The sequence below is a fragment of the Schistocerca americana genome, chromosome 8, assembly GCF_021461395.2.
Source record: "Schistocerca americana isolate TAMUIC-IGC-003095 chromosome 8, iqSchAmer2.1, whole genome shotgun sequence".
Lineage (NCBI taxonomy): Eukaryota > Metazoa > Arthropoda > Insecta > Orthoptera > Acrididae > Schistocerca > Schistocerca americana.
Window position 1 is genome coordinate 208,519,131 of NC_060126.1, and position 19,253 is coordinate 208,538,383.

A 19,253-nucleotide genomic window follows, 5' to 3' on the forward strand; every position below is an offset into this window, starting at 1 on the left:
AGGTCCTAGAATATAAAATTCCATTCTCCTATTGCTTTCCATTATTTCACAAATCTAGGGTGAAGTTGACGATTTTTCAAAAAGTGCTAAAAACGGGCATTTTTAGTCAAATTTTTCAAAAAAGTATTTTCTCCAAACTCTTCTAAACTACGGTCATTAGAAAGAGCATATTCTAAACTATCTAGAAAAGTGGATTTGGTTTTGCAATGCAAGCACATAGGCCATAAAAATTAGCATTATAAAAGAGGCGCAGTGTAAGTTTGAACACATTTTTCTGTTACTCAAATTATACCTGAAACCTGTTATTATACCTAATAAATGGAAAGCAATAGGAGAATGGAATTTTATATTCGAAGATCTTGTGTTGGTGAGTTATGGTGTGCAAAGATTCATGTACATCCCACAATTACTTTTGGAGATATAAAAATCTAAAGTTCGCATTTTTTTAAAACAGCTATTTTTTCGCCCAACTTTGCTTCAAATTATCTATATGCAAATTGCTCAGAAATCCTTTACTTAATATTTTACTTTAAAGAGCTCTAAAAGTTGTATAAGATGGCCAAGTTTTGTTTCTTTCGTGCAAATACTTACGGAGATATCTCATCTCAAAGTTGCTGAAAATTCAAGGACGCACTATAGAAAACTGTGCTATGGTCTTAAACAAGTGCCTGTATCTCCGAAAGTATTGAATTTATGAAACTGAAACTTTACCAGTGTTCATTGAGAACATGTGTGAATGTTCATACAAAATTTCATCAGAATCCATGAGTGTCATGTGGGAGCCTCTAGACCAGGCATGGAATGACCCTACTTGGAGCTGTCGAGCGGGAGCGCCTTTCAGTGGATCGCAGCATCGGTATGGGCCTTACAGAGAGAAGGTCAGCGCCTTTTCTGCCGGCTGTGGAGCATTGTTGCGGCAGGAGCGCGGACGGGTGTACCCGGCAGAGGGAGCGGCTGCGGCTCCGTGGCAGATGATCCGGCCTGATTGGGGCCCGCTCGCCGCTCGCCGCTATCGATTGGCGGAGCGAGGGCGCGCGCCAGTATTGAACCCGGCGCTTCGCCGCGGCCACTGACGCCCGAGCCGCCGCACCGCACTTTCTCTGCAAGGAGCCTCGCGCCGCCACCGCTGCGGGCGCAACCAGTAGCGTTGCGTCAGCTGACCAGCGAAGACCAGGCTGGCTTCCCAAATGCCGATACTCCAGTGCTCTTTCTTTATTGAGTGAAGTCGAATCGCCTATATCGGGGTACAGACCACGGTTTTATCTATCTAACGTGGAAGAGATCTACGAGGGCGTTCAATAAGTAATGCAACAAATTTTTTTGTGAAAGCAGGTCGGTTTTATTTAGAATTCCAGGACACCACATTATTCGCCACTCTTTTGGCTACAAAACCCTATTTTTCAACATAATCTCCGTTCAGTACGACGGCCTTACGCCACCTTCTTGGTATGGCACGTGTGCTCGCATGCTACCACTCTACTGTCATAGTCGGAGCCAACGTCTTGCTGCGTCAAGAACCTCCCCGTCATCCACTTACTGCTTCCCGCTGTAGTGCGCCAAACAGATGGAAGTCGGAAGGTGCGAGATCCAGGCTGTAGGGTGGATGAGGAAGAACAATCCAATACACACTACTGGCCATTAAAATTGCTACACCACGAAGATGACGTGCTACAGAAATTTAACCGGCAGGAAGAAGATGCTGTGATTTGCAAATGATTAGCTCTTCAGAGCATTCACACAAGGTTGACGCCGGTGGCGACACCTACAACGTGCTGACATGAGGACAGTTTCCAACCGATTTCTCATACACAAACAGCACTTGACCGGCGTTGCCTGGTGAAACGTTGTTGTGATCTACATCTACATCCATACTCCGCAAGCGACCTGACGGTCTGTCAGAAATGCGTACCATCACGTTTCCGACTTTGATAAAGGTCGGATTGTAGCCTATCACGATTGCGATTTGTCGTATCGTGACATTGCTGCTCGCGTTGGTCGAGATCCAATGACTGTTAGCAGAATATGGAATCGGTGGGTTCAGAAGGGTAATAACGGAACGCCGTGGTGGATCCCAACGGCCTCGTATCACTAGCAGTCTAGAAGACAAGCATCTTATCCGCATGGCTGTAACGGATCGTGCAGCCACGTCTCGATCCCTGAGTCAACAGATGGGGAAGTTTGCAAGACAACAACCATCTGCACGAACAGTTCGACGACGTTTGCTGCAGCATGGACTTTCAGCTCGGAGACCATGGCTGCAGTTACCCTTGACGCTGCATCACAGACAGAAGCGCCTGCGATGGTGTACTCGACTACGAACCTGGGTGCACGAATGGCAAAACGTCATTTTTTCGAATGAATCCAGGTTCTGTTTACATCATCACGATGGTCGCATCCGTGTTTGGCGACATCGCAGTGAACGCGCATTGGAAGCGTGTATTGGTCATCGCCATACTGGCGTGGTGGTATGCGGTGCCATTGGTTACACATCTCAGTCAACTCTTGTTCGCATTGACGGCTCTTTTAACAGTGGACGTTACATTTCAGATGTGTTACTACCCGTGGCTCTACCCTCCATTCGATCTCTGCGAAACCCTACATTTGAGCAGGATAATGCACGACCGCGTGTTGCAGGTCCTGTACGGGCCTTTCTGGATACAGAAAATGTTCGACTGCTGCCCTGGCTAACACATTCTCCAGATCTCTCACCAACTGAAAAGTCTGGTCAATGGTGGCCGAGCAACTGGCTCGTCACAATACGCCAGTCACTACTCTTGATGAACTGTGGTGTCGTTTTGAAGCTGCATAGGTAGCTGTCTGTACCTGTACACGCCATCCAAGCTCTGTTTGACTCAATGCCCAGGCGTATCAAGGCCGTTATTACGGCCAGAGGTGGTTGTTCTGGTTACTGATTTCTTAGGATCTATGCACCCAAACTGTGTGAAAATGTAATCGCATGTCAGTTGAAGTATAATATATTTGTCTAATGAATACCCGTTTATCATCTGCATTTCTTCTTGGTGTAGCAATTTTAATGGCCAGTAGTGTAGTTTTGGGAGCTCGTCACAGGTGCCCAAACTCGAGTGCCGTCTTGCGTTGTTAAGGGGGAGGAGAGGTTCGATTGCATTTTTGTAGCAACGAACGCGTTCAAGTCTTTTCTTCACTTTCCTGAGAGTAGCGCAATACGCTTCAGAGCTGATCGTTGCTTCTTGAAGAAAAGCGTCGCCGCGTGACTGCTACGGTCGCAGGTTCGAATCCTGCCTCGGGCATGGATGTGTGTGATGTCCTTAGGTTAGTTAGGTTTAAGTAGTTGTAAGTTCTAGGGGACTGATGACCACAGATGTTAAGTCCCATAGTACTCAGAGCCATTTGAACCAAGAAAGGCGTCAAACAGAATAACCGCTTCAGAGTGCTAGAAGGCCGTCACCATGACTCTACCGGACGAAGATGCGGCTTTGAACTTTTTCTTCCAAGGAGAAATGGTGTGGCGCCACTGGGATTGCGGCTTTGTTTTCAGTCCGAAGTGATGAACTCATTTTTCATCGCCTGTGACGATGTTTGACAAAAAATTCTCAGTTTCAATCTCGTAATGCGCAAGCAGTTCCACAAAGATGGTCTTTCCCTTAGGCGGCGAGGAACCCGGCGGGCTAAACACCTTTGCGTATCCGAATTGGTAGACGTCCAGCTGAGCAGCGAGGTGTTTGATCGTAATCTGTCGATCACCTCGAATAAGAGTGTCCGCACGTTCCAACATCACAGGAGTCACAGCCGTGTCCGGCCGGCCGCCACGCGGGAGATCGGACAGGTTTGCGCAGCCTTGTTGCGATGATGACCGACTTCGCGCCAAACGACTCACCATGCTTTTGTTCACTGTCAGGTCTCCGTAGACATTCTGCAAGCGCCTGTGATTTATGAGATGCTTTGGTTTCCAGCCAAAAGAATCTCAATGACAGCTCTGTGCTTGGAACGCATCTCCGTTACATATGCCATTTTGAGGGCTGTGCATAGCGCCGCCATGTATTGGAACGTTATGAAACTGTAGGGGCTAAAGGCGGAATATTTCACCATGTTTCAACCGAAATTAGCCGAGAAAAAAAAAAAAAAAAAAAACACGGCTAACTGAACGCCCTTACTATATTCACAGTATTTCGAAGTCTGCATCAAACGTCTAGAAGTGATAGACCTGGTCGGGCGGAACAAAGAAAAATTTCGCTTACATTTCCCGCCGACGCTAGGCGTCCTTTAGTATTCGCCGGCCCGATGACGACGAGGTTCCACTGAACTACCAAAGACTACTAAGTGTTCCGCTTACTACCTAGTCCAGTAAGCCGATAGATTGATTTTCAGCATCAAAAGGTCGAGAATGAGAAAGAAACCGGGACGTGCTGGAAAGCAATTCTTCCGAATTTGTTACGTAAAAACTCTTACAGGTTTTTAAATAAAACAAACGTTAACATTTTACATCTTTATTCTTCACATTTACATATTTGCAGCCCTCTACCGGTAGAGGGCTTCGAATTGTAGTCTGTAACATGATAGTGTGTAACGTAACTATGTCGGTATGTGAGAAACAACGTGCTGTAATCGAGTTTCGGAGTCAAAGAGTTCGTCCGCACATGGAACGCCGTCTCCTTCCCGCGTGGCAAACCCAGACTTCCCGCGAGCGCTTCAACATCCGCAACAATCCGACGCCTTGGGTTCACTGCCATCGATCATCCTCCATACAGTGGCGCTTTCGCCCCATCCGATTTTCATCTGTTTCTAAAACTTAAAGAGTACCTTCGAGGACTTCACTTTGATAGCGATGTAGCGGTGAAATTAGAGGTGAGGTTGTGACTCCTTCAGTAAAGTCAAACTTTCTGTAGTGACGATATCAACAAACTGATCTCTTGGCGGAAGAAATGCGTTCGTCGCCAGGATGACAATGTTGAGAAATAAATGTTTAGACATGAATAAGGAACTACAGTGTTAACAAAGTTTGTTTTATTTAAAAATTCTCTAAAAGTTTTCACATAAAGGTGTTGAAGACCTTACTTTCGGCATGTTCTCGTATTTTAAAAGCGAATCAGAGGCTGTAGTTTTGCCAGACGTGCCTGCCCCCCTTCCCCCTTCAAGCGGTGCAGATGGCTGGATTATAGGTAACACACATTGCATACGCATGCCGCAGGTTGCCTATGCCCTGTCGCCTCACAGGGTCATGACCATCAGGTGCCTAATGTCGCCCGGAACCTTCAGTGAACATTTTGCCTCTAACAGAAGTTATTCCCCTGACGTGATCTATCATTCGTGGAAGTTCGATGCAGAGACTTTGAAACAGGCTGTATACTTAATGAGGAAAAAAGGGAACGATCATTCACTTGATATCAACATTAGGTATTCGTCGCTGTGGAGACATAGTTTGGTCCTAGTAAAAATACTGTAGCTACTATCGAAGCGCATAAGACCTGGTGCAGGGGTTGACAATTGTTCCTCAACATGAGGAGAACTGACGCATTGAGTAGGGGGGGGGGGGGGGGCGGGACTATTGTATGATCACGATTAACAGTACACTCACTGCAAACAGCTCATGCGTTTAATGTATAAGAGTATGCGTACGGAGTGATTTAAACTGGAACAACTGCATAAAATCCTGAATGAGATTGTCACTCTGCAGCGGAGTGTGCGCTGATATGAAACTTCCTGGCAGATTAAAACTGTGTGTCGAACCGAGACTCGAAATCGGGATCTTCTGTTTCAACTGCATAAAGTAATCGTAGGGAAGGGAGAAGTCACACTGAGATTCATTGACAGAATTCTCAAGGAAGTGAAATCCGTCCACAGAGGAACTTGCTTACAAAAAGCTTGTTCGACCGATACTTGAATAGTGGTCGTCATTCTGAAACCGAAGTAGAAAGAAGTGATAGAAGAAGTACAAAAGACACAAAGAGGAGCAGCGTAGAAGAAGTACAAAAGACACAAAGAAGAGCAGCACGTATCATCATAGGTTCGTTTAGGAAGCACGAAAGGGTACCGAAAGAGGAATTGGAACTCTCACGGATTCTTGCCAACAATCGATCTTCCCTCACACTGCACGCCATTGGAACAGAAAAGCGAAGCAGAAGGAGTGGCAGTGGTACACAAAGTAAGCTTCACCACACACCGTTAGACGACTTTCAGTGTATAGAGTTAGATGAATGGCGGAAAATAAGAGAATGGCGAAAATTTCGTATGATGAGGCAAGACTTTATTAAGCATGACACTGTTATAGTTGTTACTGAAGCTGGTTATACAGTCGGTCGCAGCCACTAAATCAGATTTTCAGTATCGAGACTTAAAAAGGCAAACCTACATTTCTAGCATTTTCATGTTTTGACTGGACTACAGTTTTTAAATTATGAAGTCGTTTACATCTTGTACAGAAACGAGTCTGCAGGTATGACGATCAAAGCAGAATCCAGTCTGCACTCCCTGGAGTCAAAGATCGTGAAAGGGGGCAGAAGTTAAGAAGGGAGTTCTCAGGGTTGTAACTTATTCTCGTGTTACTCAGTGAGTGCATACAACAACTAATAAAGGAAACCAGGGAGAAATTGGGAAATTAAGTTCACAGAGAAGAAATAAAAACTTCTAGGTTTGATGCTGATATTGTAATTCTGCCGAAGACTGCAAAGGACTGGAAAATTAGCTGAACGAAGTGGATAGTCTTTCGAAAATAGTTTATAATACGAACATGAAAAAGTAAAACGAGGGTAGTGGTTTGTAGTTGTATTAAATTAGGTGACGCTGACGGAATCAGAAGAGGAAATGTGACTGAACACAATAGAGTTGCTGATGATGTTTGGTTCGCGGGGCGCTCAGCTGGCTCGGAGCGCTATGGGACTTAACATCTGTGGTCATCAGTCCCCTAGAACTTAGAACTACTTAAACCTAACTAACCTAAGGACACCAGACACATCCATGCCCGAGGCAGGATTCGAACCTGCGACCGTAGCAGTCGCGCGGTTCCGGACTGAGCGCCTAGAACCGCTAGACCCCTTATTAAGTCCCAGTCGTTACAGAGTCCAATCTCGCCACGTTCACGAATGATGATGAAATTATTAGGGCAACACAAATACCCATTCCCCAGGCAGACAAAATGCCCAAGCCGGCTTGGAATCGAATCCGGGACCCAGCGATCCAGAGGCAGCAATGCTACCACTTTTTCTTCGTTTTTTTCGCTATGGTTCGTTTCGTTTGGTCTGGGCGGACGTCACAAGACATCCGTTCAAGTTGATCGTTGATTCCTTGACTCAGTTTTTTTATTACAGAGAGAACGCACCCCTCTGACCGAACACGCTAAGCTGCCGTACCGATATCACTAGACTACAAGCAGCCGACCATATAGAGGTATTTTACTAATCGGTCACCAGAATGATTTATGATGTCAGATGTAAATAGGATGGAAAATGTAGTTGGCAATATTTTTTTCTGAAAAAGAGAAATATTTTAGCACCTAATATAAAAATTAGTGTTAGTAAAGTTTTTTGCGTATGTAGGCCCGGAAAATATTTCATGTCCCCTTAAGATACGCGGCCTAACTTGCACCGTCTAAATGACAAACATCATGTTCCCTATCTTACTGTCCGCCCCTCGTAGCTGAGTGGTCAGCGCGACGGAATGTCATACCTAACGGCCCCGGTTCGATTCCCGGCTGTTTGGAGATTTGCTCCGCTCAGGGACTGGGTGTTGTGTTGTCTTTATCATCATCATTTCATCCCCATCGACACGCAAGTTGCCAAAGTGGCGCCAACTCGAAAGACCTGAACCAGGCGAACGGTCTTCCCGACGGGAGGCCCTAACCACACCGCATTTCCATTTATTAACCAATTAAGGCAGAAAATAGGATGGCGCCTTTGACATAAACGCGGCTCACATCTCAAAGACGAACAACATTATACGAAAGAAGAAGACAAAGGTGGTTTGACAAGTCTGGTAAATTTCCATGAAAGATTGGTGTGTGTGTGTGTGTGTGTGTGTGTGTGTGTGTGTGTGTGTGTGAAATCTTATGGGACTTAACTGCTAAGCTCATCAGTCCCTAATCTTACACACTACTTAACCTAAATTATCCTAAGGACAAACACATACACCCATGCCCGAGGAAGGACTCCAACCTCCGCCGGGATCAGACGCCATGAGAGAATGGAACATTTTTGTTGCACCTTCATGGTTGGTAAGCTTGAGTATTCCAATGGTCGTATAAATAACACAGTACAGCGTACAGTTCACTGTCGACAGCCGTCTGAACTGGTCGGTTTGTCAACTGCCACTGGAAATGGAGAAAACAGTTTTCAGCATTTCCATTTACCCATCTTAAGGGGCATGAGATATTTTATTTCACCCGTTCTGCAATTGTCTGGGTTTTAGCGTTATATGGAAGTGAGACGTGAATGACGAACAGCACATATAAAGAGGAGAACAGAGGCTTCTAAAATGTGGTGCTAAAGAAAAATTCTGAAGAAATTATCGAAAAAGTAAAGGATAGGTTGGCACATCCTGGGATATCGAGGTATAGTTAATTTGGTAACGGTGGGTGGTGGGAAAGGGGGGAGGGGGTAGAAAATTGTAGGTAGAGACGCAACACTCGACTACAGTAAGCACGTACTACTGAGACTAGGTTTCAGTAATGATGCTACTGAGCATATAGCCTAGCATGGGCAGCTGCAATAAACTGATCTTCGATCTGAAGATAACAGACTAGAGTGGAGATCTGCACCAAACAACTCAAGTTGTACATTTCTTCTCTCATTTACCTGTCAACTGGAATAACTTGAAGATTCAGGTTCAAATTTTGAAAGTCAGTAACGGAAGAGTTGCAAAATAGGGTGCGAAGGTGGGTAGGTTTGGGTTGTAAGCAGCAGGCTGCGTGTAAGTGGTGTACGAGGTCTGCAGGCGACGGGGATCCTGCACGGCGGTACGGAGGCCCTTGTCAGTCGGCCGCATATTGATCACGTCCTTAGCCGGAATCCACGCGAGACGAGACGCCGCGCAGCCACCTTCATCGGCCTCTGCCTTTTGCGGGCTGTTTCGCAGACATGCCGATACCCGCTCATCACTTTTCTCTTGTACGACTTAAAAGGTCTCATCACAAAATACGCGGGGCAGTTTAATTTCTCGAGCAGTGCTCGAATATATTCAATTGTCGCAACTTCTTAGTAGTGTCCTCATACGAGGAGCAGTCAAAAAATTTTAATTACCACTCGAAAATATAAAGTTGCCTAATTAATTTTTTGTTTACAATCACCGACTATTCCGTCGCTGCTTGGAGGAACATACACATGCGAGGAGCGCTAAGTAATGCAACACATTTTTTTTCTCAGCCATTTTCGATTTTTAAAAAATGCGGAATTTGTTCTGGAACAATGTGAAATATTCCCTCTACATCTATACTCCGCAAGCCACCTGACGGTCTGTGGCGGAGGGTACCTTGAGGACCTCTATCGATTCTCCCTTCTATTCCAGTCTCTTATTGTTCGTGGAAAGAAAGGTTGTCGGTATGCCTCTGTGTGGGCTCTAATCTCTCTGATTTTATCCTCATGGTCTCTTCGCGAGATATACGTAGGAGGGAGCAATATACTGCTTGACTCCTCGGTGAAGGTATGTTCTCGAAACTTCTACAAAAGTCCGTATCGAGCTACTGAGCGTCTCTCTTGCAGAGTCTTCCACTGGCGTCTATCCATCATCTCCGTAACGCTTTCGCGATTACTAAATGATCCTGTAACGAAGCGCGCTGCTCTCCGTTGGATCTTCTCTATCTCTAATATCTACCCTATCTGGTACGGATCCCACACTGCTGAGCAGTATTCAAGCAGTGGGCGAACAAGCGCACTGTAACCTACTTCCTTTGTTTTCGGATTGCATTTCCTTAGGATTCTTCCAATGAATCTCAGTATGGCATCTGCTTTAGCAACGATCAACTTTATATGGTCATTCCATTTTAAATCACTCCTAATGCGTACTCCCAGATAATTTATGGAATTAACTGCTTCCAGTTGCTGACCTGCTATATTGTAGCTAAATGATAAGGGATCTATCTTTCTATGTATTCGCAGCACATTACACTTGTCTACATCGAGATTCAATTGCCATTCCCTGCACCATGCGTCAATTCGCTGCAGATCCTCCTGCATTTCAGTACAATTTTCCAATGTTACAACCTCTCGATATACCACAGCATCATCCGCAAAAAGCCTCAGTGAACTTCCGATGTCATCCACAAGGTCATTTATGTATATTGTGAATAGCAACGGTCCTATGACACTCCCCTGCGGCACACCTGAAATCACTCTTACTTCGGAAGACTTCTCTCCATTGAGAATGACATGCTGCGTTCAGTTGTCAGTGCTAAATGACAAGCAACACTGCGTGAAATAACCGCAAACATCAATGTGAGATATGCGACGAGAACGTATCCTTTAGGACCGTGCGACGAAATCTTTCGTTAACGGGCTAAGGAAGCAGACGACCGACGCGAGTGGCTTTGCTAACAGCAAGACATCGCCTGCAGCGCCTCTCCTGGCTCGTGACTTAATCGGCTGGACCCTAGGCGCTCGGAAAACCGTGGTCCGGTAATAAGAGTGTCGATTTCAGTTGGCAACAGCTGATGGTAGGCTTCGAGTGTGCCACAGATCCCAAGAAGCCGTGGACACAAGTTGACAACGATGCTCTGTGCAAACTAGTGGTGGCTCCATTACGGTGTGGGCTGTGTTTACATGGAATGGGACTGGGTCCATTGGTCCAACTGGACCGATCATTGACTGGAAATGGTTATGTTCGGCTACTTGCTGACGGTTTGCAGCCATTCATGGACTTCATGTTCACAAACAACGATGTCACGGTGCTGGGCCGCAGTTGCTCACTATTGTTTTGGATAACATGCTGGACAATTCGAGCGAATGGATCAGCCGCCCAGAGCGTCCCATGTGAATCCCATGGAACATTTATAGGGCATATTCAAGAGGACAGTTTCTGCACAGCATCATGCATCGACAAGACTTTCGCAGCTATGGATCGCTATAAAGGCTGCATGGCTCGATATCTCTGCAGAGGGCTTCCAACGACTTGTTCAGTCCATGCCGCACTAAGTTACGATATTAGGAGGTATCCCATGACTTTTTTCACCTTAATCTATAGTAAGAACGGATTTCCATTATGCGATAGGCGGCACGGGTCTGGAGACAAAAAAATGGTTCAAATGGCTCTGAGCACTATGGGACTTAACATCTGAGGTCATCAGTCCCCTAGAACTTAGAACTACTTAAGCCTAACTAACCTAAGGACATCACACACATCCATGCCCGAGGCAGTATTCGAACCTGCGACCGTAGCGGTCGCGCGGCTCCAGGCTGAAGCGCCTAGAACCGCACGGCAACACGGGCCGGCGTCTGGAGACAGATCGCGTGACGAAGTGGTAAAAAGAATCCTGAGATGAGGGCCCATTGGCAAATTTTTGAAACATTTATATTACGTATGTTAGTCCAAAAACTTCTTTGTTGAAAGTTCCTGGGATTTCGAAGGTCAGTCTCGTGGAACAGATAGCCAAAAGATCAGGTTAAAAAATGTCAGCAGAGAAAACCAGTATCATCACGAATACAATAGCAGCAAAGTTTTTAGAGATTGAAATTGATTAGATAGGAAAGCTCAAAAAGTTTAACAATTAGGTGAGATAATTCAATAAATGTTTTAGAAAAATCAGCCTTCAATGAATGGGCACTCAAAATTGAAAGGACAAGTAGAATAATAAAAAACGTTAACGGTAGAACAAACGCATCACGAAATACAACAATAACGTATTACAACGTGATGGTGAAAACGAAATGCTTGTTAGCAAGTGAGTGTCTAACACTGAATTATAAATTAAGCAAACCAAAAATATTAGGTTGGAAACTCTTGAATAAATTCTTACATCCAGTAATAAGCCAAGAAGCGTGGAAATTATGAAAAAAACGTAAAGTGTAAATGTTGTGTGACATTGTTAACTGAGATAGTCGACGAGATGGGTTCAGCCCTTATCGAAAAGGGTTTTCTTCTTCCGCGGGCATTGTCCTCTTTCTTGCGGATGTGTGAGAGCTGTGTCTTACCGGTAGGTGTATTTATGGAAGTGTAGGTGAGTGTAAGGGATGCGTGTATAGTGTTATGTATGTCTTGTATGATGATGACGACGATGATAGAAGGGAGAAGGTGAACCTGCATGCCAACACAGCGCCTACTCCTCAGGAATAGCACCAAGGAGTCCGCTGGCGGACGGATCAACATGAATAGCGGTACATGCCACATTTCATGAGACACAGCGGAGAGGTTTGAAATTTAATCCAAGATATTGGCGCAATAGACTGATGATCAAGAACTTTACGCAACCACTTTTCCTCCCCTTGTCGGCCAAATACTGACAGTGAAAATTTCATCCACCAACAAGATTGGAACAGGTGTACCTCTGAGTCGAGCGGTACCACACCTCGGTTACGGAGATGAGGCTTACGAAGCAACGATTGAATGTATCAAAATATAAATTTATTCTCATAAATTAAGGATAATTGTAGAATGTGATGCCACGCAACGTGGGTCTACACAAAGCTGGCGCTAATAGCATAGGCACATAGGGAACACACACGACACAGATGTGTAAGTGCACATTATTGGTGATAAGTTGAGAAAACCGTCCCGAAACACATGTGCTACAAAACACCGCTGTTTCCTGCCCATGTGCCTCAACATCAATATGGGATACCATCTCCATGCACATGTACACAGGCCGCACAATGGGTTGGTATACTCTGGATCAGGTGGTCGAGCAGCTGCTGGGAATAGCCTCCCATTCTTGCACCAGTGCCTGTCGGAGCTCCTGAAGTGTCGTAGGGGTTTGAAGACGTGCAGCGATACGTCGACCGAGAGCATCCCAGACGTGCTCGATGGCGTTTAGGTCTGGAGAACAGGCAGGCCACTCCATTCGCCTGATGTCTTCTGTTTCAAGGTACTCCTGCAATGGCAGCTCGATGGGGCCGTGCGTTATCATCCATCAGGAGGAAGGTGGGACCCATTGCACCCCTGAAAAGGCGGACATACTGGTGCAAAATGACGTCCCGATACACCCGATCTGTTACAGTTCCTCTGTCAAAGACATGCAGGGGTGTACGTGCACCAATCATAAGCTCACCCCACACCATCAAACCACAACCTCCATACAGGCCTCTTTCAAAAACATTAAGGGCTTGTTATCTGGTTCCTGGTTCACGCCACATGAAAACCAGGCGAGAATCACTGTTCAGACTACACCTGGACTCGTCCATGAACATAACCTGGGACCACTGTGCCAATGACCATGTACTGTGTTATTGACACCAGGCTTTACGGGCTCTCCTGTGGACAGGGGTCAGTGGAATGCATCTTGCAAGTCTCCGGGCGAATAAACCATGTCTGTTCAGTCGTCTGTAGACTGTGTGTCTGGAGACAACTGTTCCAGTGGCTGCGGTAAGGTCCCGAGCAAGGCTACCTGCAGTACTCCGTGGCCGTCTTCGGTCACTGATAGTGAGATATCGGTCTTCTTGTGGTGCTATACACTGTGGACGTCCCGTACTGTAGCGCCTGGACGCGTTTCCTGTCTGCTGGAATCGTTGCCATAATCTTGAGATCGCACTTTGTGTCACACGGAGGGCCCGTGCCACGACCTGCTGTGTTTGACCAGCCTCCAGTCGCCCTAGTATTCTACCCCTCATAACGTCATCAGTATGTGTTCTTTGAGCCATTTTCAACACACAGTCATCATTAGCACGTCTGGAAACGCCTGCACACTTACTCGCTGCACCGTACTCTGACATGCACCAACACACCTCTGCGTATGTGGACTGCTGCCAGCGCCACCGTGCGACGACCGCAGGTTGGTTGGTTGGTTGGTTGGTTGTTTTGGGGAAGGAGACCAGACAGCGTGGTCATCGGTCTCATCGGATTAGGGAAGGACGGGGAAGGACGTCGGCCGTGCCCTTTCAGAGGAACCATCCCGGCCTTTGCCTGGAGTGATTTAGGGAAATCACGGAAAACCTAAATCAGGATGGCCGGACGCGGGATTGAACCGTCGTCCTCCCGAATGCGAGTCCAGTGTCTAACCACTGCGCCACCTCGCTCGGTGACCGCAGGTCAAATGCTCCGTATGGTCATACTCCGAGGTGATTTAAAACCACAAACCGCCCACCAGAGCGTTGTTTCACCACGTAACAGCATTATCCTTAATTTATGAGCATGAGTGTAGAAAAAAATCTTAAAATTTGAAAAAAACTGTCCAATCTTTGTGAAATGATTTTCCCAAAAGCAGTGAATAAAATACACTAACGAACATTTGACGCGCATTTGAATGATACCTGAAATCATGTACAGAGAATGAAGTGCCGATTGAGGATTAAAAGTTTAGTGTTTAACATGGAATAGAGGATATTTGTCCGGTGGATTACACTGAGGTGACATTGGAATACCTCCTCTTGTCCGACGTCGTGCAGCAACTCGACGTGGCATGCCGACTTGTCAAGAACTTAATGAGTCGTTGGAAGTACCATGCAGAAATATTGAGCCATGCTGCACCCTTAGCCGTCCATAATCGCTAAAGTATTGCCCTAGCAGGACCTTGTGCACGAACAGACCTCACGACTAAGCCCCATAAATGTTCGGTAGGCTTCATGGCGGTCGATCTGGTAGGCCAGACCATTCGTTCGAATTGTCTAGATTGTTCTTAAAACCAGTTGCGAACATTTACGTCCCGGTGATGGTGCATCGTCATCCATGAAAACTGCAACGCAGATGGCTGCAAATGGTCTCCAAGTAGCCGAACGTAACGATTTTCAACCGATGATCGGTTCAGTTGGACCAGAGGACCAGTTCATTCCATGTAAACACAGCAGCCCACATCATTATGAGCCCAACACCAGCTTACACAGGACATTGTAGATAATTTGGGTCCACGGCTTCGTGGGGTCTGCGCCACACTCGAACCTTGCTATCAGCAGTTATCAACTGAAATCTGGACTCACATGACCAGGCCACAGATTTACGGTTGTCTAGGGTGCAACCGATATGGTCACGAGCCCAGGAGAGGCACTGTAGGCGATGTCGTTCTGTTAGCAAAGGCACTCGCTTCGGTCGTCTGCTGCCGTAGCACATTAACGCCAAATTTTGCCGTACTGTCATAACGGATACGTCATACATCCCACATTGATTTCTGCGGTTATTCCACGCAGCGTTGCATTTCTATTACCTCTCACAGCTCTACACAATCCCAAACGCTGCTGCTCTCGGTCCTTACGTGGAAGTTCGTGGGGCACTGCGTTTTCTGTCGTAAGAGGTAATGCCTGAAATTCGGTATTCTCGGCACACTTTTGATTCTGTGGATCTCGGAATATTAAATTTTCTAGCGACATCCGAAATGGAATAGCCAGTGCGTCTAGCTATAGCTACCATTCCGGGTTCAAGGTTTGTTAATTCCCGTCGTGCGGTCTCAATAGCGTCGGAAACCTTTTCACAGAATCACCAAGAGTATAAATGTCATCTCTGCCACTGCACACCCCTTTTATACCTTGTGTACGCGATACTACCGTCATCTGTGCATGCTTTTGTCGCCTCAGTGTACGTAGACCGTGGAGTCTGCGATACTATTGCTATGTGAAGTCAAAGCGGTATAATATTTTACTTCTTGAGGTATGTAAATTCAGGCGCTTAAACATTTTACCAGTAGTTATTATTTCTATGCAAATCATTAACCGTAGCAGCTGAGACTTCCGTACATTAGTGAGATAAGGATACCACTGAATGAAATTCGGCAACCGATTCTAACTGCTATCTGATGAGCGTTCCAATTTTATTCTTTTTACCGATTAACCTTTTTCTGACTACAAACGCTGAGCAGGAAAATGTTGTCAACATTAATGGGCAGAAATGCACTCCTTTTTTTCGCACGCACATCCCTTTTCTAGTATTTTTACGGTTCTCATTATATAAAAATTTTCGGCATCTAAAATTGGTGAAATTTTATCACATATGCTCTACAGACTAGACGAATATCTCATAGCCACATTGCAGCATGAAGTAATATGAGCAATATATGCGAGGCAAGTATTTCCTAGAACACTCGAATATTTCCGTTCGAACGTTGAAGTAAAAATGTGATTGATATTGCTATGCAGAAATCAAGTATTGTTGCTGTGTGATCTACGATTTCAATTTTACTCTATTTTTTTTATATTCATTTTTCGTATCGAGAAAAATGGGTGAGCAAAAACAATTGTGTCACAGCAATAGTGCAGGCGACATTACTTCTTGCGCCTTTCTCTTTCCTGATATTTGAACGATTCTGTACTGAAACATTTATGAGACTGAAAAATTGTTGGATCTCTGCTACATCTTCGAGTATAGATGACAAAATTATGTCAAGTCCGTACGACAGTAGACTGCGCGCTCTACGTAATCCACTAGCAACTGTATTCTGTTACTACATGAAATCCAAAGATTTTGAGTTAAACATTGAACTTTAAAATCTCAGTTGGCACCTAATTTGCTGTACATGATTTCGAGCAACATTCAAAGGTACGTCAACTGTTTCCCTAATCAAATCATTTCCCTAAACATTTGGACATTTTTCATTTTTTATTTTCAAGTTGTATTCAGAAAGCTTGAAATATATTTATTATTATTAGAAGTATATAGGTCAAGAGAAATCAGAGAATTGGAATTTATGCTTGATGTAATATTTATTTTATTTTTTCAACGTGAAAGAAAGAAATGTAGAGTTTCTAATATGTTGAGAAGTGGGATTCTGATAACTTCAACTTTTGCACCTCACTTCATGCTTCAAACATTCTAATGTCGAAGTGGCGTAAGATCCCTTGCCGCTAGCAGCTCTGTTGACAACATATAACAGTAAAGTGCTAACAGCTGCAGAAGAAACAATAGTCATCTGTCGAGCTACACCACACGTTGGCCAATTGAGATACGTCATTTGTCCATTTCTCACTCTTCGTTTGGTTCAAATGGCTCTGAGCACTATGGGACTTAACATCTATGATCATCAGTCCCCTAGAACTTAGAACTACTTAAACCTAACTAACCTAAGGACAACACACAACACCCAGTCATCACGAGGCAGTGAAAATCCCTGACCCCGCCGGGAATCGAACCCGGGAAGCCGGCCGCGGTGGTCTAGCGGTTCTAGGCGCGCAGTCCGTAACCGCGCGACTGCTACGGTCGCAGGTTCGAATCCTGCCTCGGGCATGGATGTGTGTGATGTCCTTGGGTTAGTTAGCTTTAAGTAGTTCTAAGTTCTAGGGGACTGATGACCACAGTAGTTAAGTCCCATAGTGCTCAGAGCCATTTGAACCATTTGAACCCGGGAACCCGGGCGTGGGAAGCGAGAACGCTACCGCACGACCACGAGCTGCGGACTCTTCGTTTGGCTGTGAAAATTCGGACAGTAATCCATTGTGTAATTTTTCCTCAAATCAGTAATTAAGTTTTACTTTCAATCAGTGACGTATTTGTTTTTGCAAATCTAGACCTTGCCATGTTCAGTTTGATGCCCTATTTGTAAACCACCTACTTTTGTTGGCTATAAAAATTTGGACAAAAATTCAGTGTAAAGTTTCTAGGAATCTTGCTGTTGCTCTGCTCGAACATTAGATCAAAATCCGGGACGATAAGGAAAATAAGGCCGATATTTTTTTTTTTTTTTTACATTTATACAAGATGAATGACAAAAGGTAGAGAAACAGATCTTCAAGTACCTCTGGGAAAATAAATTAATAACGAGCAAGATTCGAGATTTTTAGAGGCCGGCCGTGTGGCCGAGCGGTTCTAGGCGCTTCAATCTGGAACCGCGCGACCGCTACGGTCGCAGGTTCGAATCCTGCCTCGGGCAAGGATGTGTGTGCTGTCCTTAGGTTAGTTAGGTTTAAGTAGTTCTAAGTTCTAGGGGACTGACGACCTCCGATGTTAAGTCCCATAGTGCTCAGAGCCATTTGAACCAGTTTTTGACATTTTTAGAAAAATATTTTGAAATGCACGCATAAAAGAAGAAAGAGATATTTTCAGAAGGAAACTGTCAAGCTTAGATGGACTCCAAGAGGAAACAGAAAGACATGGTGAATAGACGAAAGAATATTGGAGAAAAATAAACGAGTTAATGAAAAAGATTTGAAATTGTCAGTCGATCCTTAACTGGCCAAAACGGAAGGACAAAAAATGTCATTTCGGCGAAATTTCAGCTGTCGTCTTCTTAGTGACTATACGACACGAACCAGAATTTCTTCACCTGCACACAATATTTATCGCATGCAGCGGGTACCTCATTCTCCCCACAGACTATTTGTCAAACTTTTCTTGATCGCACAGCTCCTTTGTTCTGTTTAGGAAAATTGCCGCTATGATTTTATGTTTGGGTGCTGCCAATAGGCCGAGTAACAACAAAAGCACTCAGTGCAGCAATCAACTAACCATTATGTAGTGAATGCCATATAGTGATACCGGTTTGTTTGTTTATAACTGAATATTATATAGGACGCTATCCATGACTTTCTTGTTCTTTTGAAATTGTAGTAGAACATAATTTTTCTTTCACTGTTAGAAGATGTCTTACTACTTCTCGAGCTTTCATCACGTCCAGTCTTTTCCTTTGACTGTGTGAATCAAGTGTAGGCTACGCAAAAGCAGTTGTCCGATTGCACTGGGGTAATAGTGGCATGAATGGAATATCATGATTTCCCACCCGAAGAAATAGGACACCAGTTGCGTTAAAAAACGTCGGCGTTCTTGAAAAACAGTTGCTGAAAGTGATACACAAAAATATAAAAGACAAGACTGGTCCTTGTGGCGGATGGAGACATGCGAGGGGAAATGCTGACGTAGTCGGCGCTACCAACAGAAACTGCAACGTTTAGCTTCACCACGCAATTTCCTACATGAGGTTTACCACGCAATTTTCCTACACCAGCGTGAGAAAAGGTTTACTTCGACATGTAGCTAATGACAAATTAAGAAAATCAGATATGAAAAGTTAAGTGGAATGAGATCTTGCACGACAATGCACCATTTACACACTTGTTAATTAACAACACAATAGTGGACCAAAAAAGGATTGTACTACAAGCTTTTCGTCTGTAGATAGTCCCATTATTAACTTAGGAATTTTCAGGTTAAGTATGTTTTCTTTCAATTCTTGCTCTAAGAGGGTACGCAGGCTGCTGGGTTGTTGATGTACAGAATAGCTAATA